Raw genomic sequence first — 9,347 nt, 5'->3', positions numbered from 1 at the left:
GGGTCCACCTCTTTGCCAATTGTTGTTTTGGGACTCTGGCAATGCTGAGATGATAACCCCAGGAACCACCTAATTGACCTTCAAGAAACCTGAATGTAAATGTCAAGGACAGTTCATTCATCTTTTATACAGTCAATGGTGCAGTCACAGGTCAGAGTGGTGTGACAGCTCAGGCACAAGTGTGAGTTGTTTATATGAGGTAGGATCAGACAGAAGTGGTGTATTTACTTCATTACTGTCCTACAAAATGGCGAACAGAGATGTTACAGAAAACATCCAAATGTAAGCTATCAGAGAAAAAAAAATCTGGCCTCACATTTCCTAACTCTGGTGTTTTCTGCTACTATATTTAGAGGCCAAATGCTTTTTTTTTTGAATGAAGTTAAATGCTGCATTTGTGAACTGCACTGGAGTCAGCAGGAAGAGATCGGACATGGATGATGGATGTAACAAGCGCACCAGGGACAGCAGACACCAGACACCAGGGCTCACATCCAGACTCCTGTCTGTGGTTAGGATTTGGCAACAACATAACTTCGGCTAAGGTTACGGATAAATTGTGGTTTTGGTTCAAGTCCCTGCAAACAATTTTCTGTTTCAAAGCAGACCACAACCTTTTACTAAAACCCCAACAAAGGTAAACATTGATGTAATTGCTACAAGTTGTTCTTTTATAGCAAGATGGGACACTTTGACATAAAAATTAACGTGAAAATTAAGTGAAAACATCATCTGGTTACAATTACATATGCTGCAAAACATATTTGCTTTTGCAGTTCAGCTGTTTGAAATCAGCATTTCTTTGACATAGATGTTTGAGGGCCTAATCCTTAGTCTGGTAATCACCATAGCAACCAGTGACTGGTTGGTGATTGGCTGATTGATGCTGGACTAAATGAATCATTTTGAAGCTACAGAACTTGTGTAACTAGTCATACAACTTGCTCAATCAGTTTAGAAGTTCAAAGAAAATATTTTTTTTCATTTTTGTGATCAAGTATTTCACATCAAAGTATTCTACATAAATATTTTGCTTTGTATTACTGTGACCTACAGCTACATAGATCATAGATCAGAAAATATCACAAGTTGGCTTTTGTATTGTTCATTTTTTGGTTAATGTGTGCTCAAAGATGGGACTTTCATGACAGTGCTATGCATTAACTCAAAAGGGAGAATTCAAAAGTGTAATAAAAATGAAATAGAATAAAAAAAATATCCAAAGAGGGACAACACAGTGACAGACATTCTAGCTGAAGCTCACAAACAGTTAAATACTAAAACTGTGTTTGAAAAATGTTACAACTCAAACCACAACATCAACAACAACCACACTAGTCACTCCCACATATTATGGACATGTGGACAAATTCTAGTATTTTTGGAAAATAAATGCCAACATTGAGGAAGATCCAGGGAAATGAAATCCCTAAAGATATCAGGGTATTTGATGACATAAAAGATGATGGTATTGACAAAAATCCATATTTCATACTTTTATATGAGTTTAAATGTAAAGAAAAAAACAGTATTTTGTAATGTACATGCAAAATCATGTATCTAATATATGTATGTATGTGTTTATGTATAAATAAATGAATGAAATCTTTCAGATAACAACAAACATCTGCGGAATAAAAACATATATTTTTTGCTGATTTAAGTACAGCAAAAATTGTGGAATTTTATAGACACACTTTGTAAATGAATGAATTTGTAAAAATACTAGTTTGTAGTTTAGCAAAACATAGACACTCCATAATATATACTCCATATATATATATATATATAATATACAGATTAAATGACAGTGAAAATAATCATCAGCTGCCATTCTTGACTACAGGATCAGAAACAAGCAACAAAAACAAGATAGAATAGAAACACCAAGTCAACACATTATTTCAGCACATCCAAAATAACAGCCGCCACACCAAAGTGCCCCTCAGCAACAAGTGTCAGGAATGGCATTATGAAAGTTACCTACCAAGACCAAACAGTGCAGCTTAGACACTGTAGTGTTGTTTAAGGTGTGACTATACCTGAGTAATTTGCACATTAGGGATCAAACCCAACAAAAACTACATAAAATACTATTTTACTTGACTGTAAGGTGAGACCCTACAGTGTCAGGACCAGAACAACTTATGTAAAGGTATTTTCACAAGTTAGATAGTGTGCATGAGTCTATTTGTAGCTTTTAAAAAGGAAATTCACCCATTTTCAACAGGCCTTTTATCATTATAAAATGGAACATACTGTGTATCTATACTTATATCCTATCCATCCACATTGTCTGCCATTCGCCAGTAAACGCCTCCTGATCACATAATAATCCAGGCTCTCCTTTAAACTACAGTCTGTCCTTGTTTTTCGGAAGCTCACCTCCACAGAAGGGAAACGTGTTTAAAACATTCACACTTATTACCCTAATAAGCATCACAGATGCCTGTAATTGCACCTAAATATACAGTCGATATTCACATCCCCGTGACAATGGATGTATTAATAGAGACAGCAGAGACCGCAAATGAGTGTCCAGATGTCTGTGCTACACCGCCGGTTACTCTGCACCACGTTGCACATGCAAATTTGGTGTGAAACAGCCCCACTGCTGTGCTTGTGGTGGGAACTGTCCACAGAATACAGCTGGAACTCCCTTTCCTTCCCCTGCATATCTTAGCTCTCAACACCTGTCAGCAGCGCACAGGTAGGTGTGTGGGTGTGAAGAGAAAAACAGAGCAAAGAAAAGAAAGCGAAGGGGCACCTAAAGATGTGCACATAAGTCCCATCATATGCTGTTTGCAGATGGTATGTGCCTCTGCTGCCCTATACAGAGCTCCAGCAGATATCTCTTTGGGTTGTTCCCAGCACATTTCATCTTGTGTTCTGTAACACATCATCACTCACTTTGTGGCTCAGCGATAACCTCTGGCCTTCTTCCTTCGTGACCCCGACTCACTCTTTCACCTATAACCCATCCATCATTCTACCTCTCCTGACTCATCGATCACTTTCATCCTTCAGCATCTCCTTTTGCAAGTCCCAGATTATCCAACCGCGCTTCTATCTCACTCTATTTGTCAATCACTTGCTCATCCTTACAATGTTATTTCTTGCCAGCCTTTTCTTCTTACAGTCTGACTCATCATCTCCTCCTTATTTTTCCAGGTGCTAGATTAGAAACGGGTGTTAAATAGTCCATTCGTCCTCATGATGAACGGAGTTAATGGCTGCTGATAAGGTGAATTTAGACGCTGCTGTACACATGAGGTCATTCCATCTTAAATCATCAAACTCTCATTATAGTCTCTGCTCGACCATCTCTGATTTGCCTAAAATTTTCAGAGCAAAAAATCTAGATATTTTATGAAGACATTTACATAATTTTAGCTTGATATATAAGATTTTTTTTCTTTGTTAGATTAAAAGAAGTTCATTAATCCACTTTCAATACATTTTCTTGCACATTAAAATTTGAAGTTATGTTTGAATGACAATATCTTAGAAATCAGTAAAGATAAAGATTTAAATTTTCACTTTTGTTTTTCTGCAATATTGGAATCCATCCATCCATCCATCCATCCATCCATCCATTTTCTATACACCGCTCCTCACGAGGGTCGCGGGGGGTTGGAGCCTATCCCAGCTGACTTAGGGTGAAGGCAGGGGACACCCTGGACAGGTCACCAGTCTATCACAGGGCTACACTTAGAGACAGACAACCAAGCACACTCACATTCACACCTTAGAATCACCAATTAATCTCAACATGTTTTTGGACTGTGTGGGAGGAAGCCGGAGAACCTGGAGAGAACCCACGCTGTACGGGGAGAACATGCAAACTCCATGCAGAAAGATCCCGGTTGTCCTCACCGGGACATGAAGCGGCGACCTTCGTGCTGCGAGGCAACCTTGCAGCCCAACGCAGACGTCAGCCAGTGATATTTTCTGAACCGGCTCATACCTGTTCACTTTGTTATGAAAGTTAAATAACTTTCTTATGTGAGGGTAGAAAGTGTTGTGTATGTTTAGTTTTGTATTATTGTGGAATACAACTTCTGTTGAGAAAATATCACTAACTGAATGCTAAAAGATGTGACTTTTCATGATTCCTTTTCACATTTCAACTCACTCATAATCAGAGAATATTTGATCTACTTACTCCAATATTGCAGATTCTACAACAATATGAAATACTGTCATTCAAACATAGACTTAGAATTCAGTGTGTGAGGAAATATGCTGAAAGTGGGTCGATAGGGATTTTTTATTTATTTATTTTTTAAATAAAGTACTTGATATGCTAAACAAAAATTTCCCATATATCATTTTAAACATCATTAGTTTATGATAAAAAAAAAGAAAGAAAAAAGTTTCAAGCAAACCAGAGATGGTCAAGCAGAAGGACCCTGATGATATCAGATGAAATAACCTATATGCTCTTGTTGTGTTTCAGGGTGAGTTTGTGCAGTGGAACCAAGAGGCACAGCCAGTTCAGTACGTCTTCACCTCTCCCTCCATTAAGGGTGTATGTTGCCTCCACCTCGGAGCACATTTTCTTCCTCTCTGCTTCCTCTCACAGGTGCTCTGGTTATGAATCCTTCAGGGTGACGCTGTAGAGCACAAAGACAGGATATGACCAGACTTATCTTGTCAGGTGTGTGCAGCCTGTTTGAGGCTGGGCAGCTTCGGCCTTGACCCAGTCAACCCGAAGCAACGCCTTCCTTCAGCCTATAAATCATGCAGAGGGCTACAGAGGAGCAGCGGAGGGTTATTCCAAGTGACAGGGCAGCACGGACACATGGCCGCACTTCTGACCAGGTGTCTGGATTTATCTTTGATATATGCCAGATAAGCAGGAGGGAGTGGAAAAGCTTCACATTACAGAGAGTTCTCCTCACAAGCAGTTGGCACAGTCTTTGAGGGTTTTTAGATAAACACAACCAGAAGATTATTAACAAGAATACTGAAGCCAGGGCTTCATCCTTTTAAAAAATAATGGACTTTGCCACATTTTCTATGTTAATTTTATTCTTCAAAATATCTTCTGCAAATTCTTTTTCTTTGCACAGTAGAATTCAAGAATATGCACCAGAGTTCATCCAAGGCTTTTAGCATCATAATCTTCAACTTCCATGTGGTGTTGTCATGTTGTATAACAGGATTTTAAGTTCTATGACTCTGGCCAAAGGGTATTTTGTGAGATGTAGTTCATTTTTGACCATATTTCTACGTAGACTGGCTTTTTATCAATGAATCTCTGAATTTCTATTGAAGTTGTCAAACATCTGCACTGATGACTCAACCAGGAGAGTTCCATGTCCATCCAAGCCAAGGACATCTCTGTCGACACTGTCTATGGAAAAAAATTATGGGAATTTTACTTCCGGAGTCAGGAGTGTCCAGAATGGTTACTCCCACTGTGTAACTCTATTTTTTAAATATCTATTTCAAAGCCTTCCCTGCAATAATCAGAGAATAATTCTAACAGACAAATACAAAATCCTTTAATCCTGCCTCATGGATTTGTCATAAAACAATCAAACTTGGAAATCTGAGTCCAAAAAGTCCAGCTTTAAAAAAAAGACAGAAACATAAAAACTCAGCTAAACTGCATTGCAAATATATGTCAGCAAACAGTGCTGCAGTTGAACTTTGGAGCACATCCCAGTTATTTGGAATCATATACCAGTAACTGTCATATACAGGCGTGTGGACTGGTTCCTGGTTCACCGCAGTGCAGGCTGATTGTGGACACAGTTGATGAGGACTGGCCTGCCATTCTTCCCGCCCACGTTGACAGAGCTGAGGGGGAGCCACAGATGGAGGCAGCCTGGTTGGTCCCCGGCGTCCTTCTGCAGATTGACAGCCTGCTCACGACCTGCCTGCTCCACAGAAACCGCTGAATCAACTGTGCAGCCCACCCACTGCACGTATGAAACATTTAATGATATGTGTCTGGAGCACATTTTGTACTTCTATCAGTAACTTGTGCATTTTTTAATATTTAAATGATGATTTAATCAAATGTGATTACAAAAATCCAAAATCCATATTTAGGCAAAAAAGGCTTAGACATTTTGAACCCTGTTGGCCTCTGTTGTCCTGTTTGGCTCTAATTTTTTGGCTTAAAGGAATATCACTTGTATTTGTGAAAGTCCGTGGGTTTGGTACAGCTACATATAATGTGTGCCTGCAGGTTTTTCAAACGGGGGTGATAAATAAAAACCAAGATGACAGTGATATACCAGCAGCACAAGATCCAGGGCATCACTTATACTGCCGGGGTCACAGACCCTTAATGGCTGCGAAAGATTCCCTTTTGGACATCAGAAACAGTTTTCAATCATGCTAACCCCTCAAGTGCACTAAATTGCAGTTTGATACATATAGTGTGTCACACAATAAAATGATAGTGTCCCAAATCACTGTAGCAGATGTGGATGTCTCTTCCAGTTGTGCGCCGCTGCTGCTGAGTTGGTGGTTTGAGTCTGGAACGTATAAAACAGATAGCAAAGGTTTTGGGTTTCACCTCTGAGCTTCAAAGACAGGCTCATGCTGGAACCGAATGAGCAAAAATAGACCTCTGGGTCGCCGAGTGAAGCAGGTGCAGCACGTCGAAGCACCGGGAAGGCAAAACCGGAAGCAGGTCCAGAACGAGCCAGAACACTGACCCCTGAGGTCGGACCGTCTGTCTGTCTGAGTGTGTGTCTGTCTTTGTCCAGCTCTGGAGCGATGCAGAGGTTGCATGAGGTCCAGCTGTGCTACCAAATTCATCTTTGTCAGTCTTTTCTAGCTGAAAACGTGTGCAAGCAACAGATGACATCTTAATCAAAAGCTGTTCAAACAATGTGAATACCATGCAGATTTTCTTCCTCTTCTTTTGTGGGTCCATCTTTTCATTAAGTTCTTCTTCTCGTCTCCGTCTTCTCTCATCCGATTCCCTCACAGCTGAAGGATGAAAAATGATGTTTTTACAGGTGTCTCATAATGCGGATGCTGTCTTTGCTTGAATGGAAATAGCATTCATTCCTTCCCTCCTTTCTACCTTCTCTCACTGCCTATGATTTGCTTTCAACACTCGAGGCGTGCAAACAGGGAAATATACTGCTGAAGTTGAGGAGAGGGAGAAGAAGTTTCTAAGCTCAGATGATGAGGATGGAGGCAGATATCATTCCCTTCTTAATCTTTCCCTGAAACAGCCAACATTAGATGTTATTTCCAGCTCCTTGCAACCTAAAGCACACCAGAGCCCACCAGAGTAATCACTGAAACCTGGAAATACAGCATCACTTGAATGACGGGGCGCAACAAGGGAAGAAACATGATGATCTGTCAAGTGGCCTCATTATTGAAACCACTTTATTTGGAAGGAAAATTGAAAGTCATCCTCATGTGTTGGCAAAAATCCCAAAATGTGCTGCAATAAAAACAAGTGAGCAAGTTTGTACAATTAAGTTTAGTATATTGAATGAAGAGATGAAAAATGTAGGCCCCATATTAGTACAGAGGAGGGTTGAAATTTTTAGCTTTTTAAGTCGCGTTTACTTTTTCTTCATGACTTCATACAATAGATAGCTACATACAATTTTCAGGGCTGAAAAACACATTTAATCTCTGCAACAAGCTACAACTAAATCAATTTTACATTCACTCCAGGTGTCACAGTATAAAACCAAAAACTTGGTTTTGCTTAGCATGATTTTTTCTATAGTCAAGTTTGAGCTTCATAGCTTCAACAACAAAATGCACCAGTTTGTGTCAATGTCTATGATGTAGTGGAATAAAAGCAAACATTGGTATACTGGATGTGTCATTATATAAAGCACATGAAGACCAATGTTTCTCCATTTTACAACCATAAACTACATTCCAATAAATGTCAAAATATAAAAACAAGCTTTTGTGACAAACAAGGAAATATGGTTAGAAAACAAGGCTGGTGTCAAATACGGGTGAAAGTCAAACTTTATTCTGACCCTTGACATGACCCTTGAAAGTTCATCCAAAATGCTCTTTAGAAAGTTTTCGGTGAATAACCAGAAAACAGATAACACATCCAGGGTACCAACGCTTCTTTCTAGGACTTGTATGATAGGCATTAAACTGCTGCAGTTTTGCTGCTAAATTTATGGTATATCCCATGATATTGATGCTCAAAGTCTATAAAGAACATTGTGCAGAAGAAAAATGAGATTTTTGTTTTAGATTGTGACATCTGGAGTGGATGCAAACAGAACTAAAATGTGCTTTTCATCCTTGAAGATTTCATATGACTATTTCCTGGGGGGCTTAAAAATGCTGTAAAAAAACAAAGCAAAACAATCGAAATTGAAACGTTCGACCTAACACCATGTGGTTCAAGAGCCTCTAACTCTAAAAATATTCATAGTTTGAAGTTAAAATCTTGAATGGCTTTTAATGATGTTAAATCTACTAAAGTACCTTAAAAATCAGCTGATCCGGAGGAGGTCAGTAGTTCAAAGCTGAACCAGGAAATCTGTCTGCACATTGTGATGGATGTTTACATTGTCATCTGTCTTGAAACCCTGCTCCAGTATACATTTTGTTGTGCTCCCTCACTCTATAGATCTGTTTAAAATGCGTCTCATTGTGTGGCTGTTTTTAGCCTCATCACACTTATTTTTAACAATGTTTCCGTTTTTCCAGTTCCCAGCTATTAATTCTTAGACTACAATGTTGTTATCACAGACTGAGATCGCCTAGCCATTGAGCTCAAACTACAAAACAAGGACTCCAAGTTACATAAAATTTAATTTATCCTTTAATTTTTGTGTTTTTTTTTCCCTCCCCCAAACTCCCAAGAAACTATTTTAGTGCAGTCAGAAAAATCCGCCATTAACTGAAACCATCACTCAGTCTGCGTCCTCAGTGTCCTCTATCACTCAGATCACAAGGCCCAGAACAGCAGGGAAACAGCAGCGGCAATGAACGCATCCATCACCCGATGTTTACCTGCTGATGAGCCAACGGACAAGAAACAAACAGAGAAGGAGGGGACGGAATGACTGAAACAGGAGCCTGCGAAAAAAAGGAGGGAGAAATATGAGGAGGAATCAAGCAATGAAGGAAGAGAGGAGCTTGCGAGGGGGAAAGGCAGAAGCTGGTTGACAGCTGTTGGTCTGTTTACTCCGAGGATATCGCTCTTCTCCAGATGTTTAGCAGCACACAGAGGAAAAGGGAGAGAGAGAGGAGAGCAGGAGGCGAAGGAGCAAGTCCGGCAGAAGGATGTGAGTGATTGGAGGTTCGGAAGCGGTTGCCAGGTTGGACTCATCGTGGTGTATTTTATGACTTGCACATTCAAAGTGCTACGTGGTTGGCAA

This window comes from Stegastes partitus, unplaced genomic scaffold (genome assembly GCF_000690725.1).
Source record: "Stegastes partitus isolate 25-593 unplaced genomic scaffold, Stegastes_partitus-1.0.2 Scaffold754, whole genome shotgun sequence".
Taxonomy (NCBI): Eukaryota; Metazoa; Chordata; class Actinopteri; family Pomacentridae; genus Stegastes; species Stegastes partitus.
The sequence above is the reverse complement of the archived record's forward strand: the minus strand, read 5'-3'. Positions refer to the sequence as shown.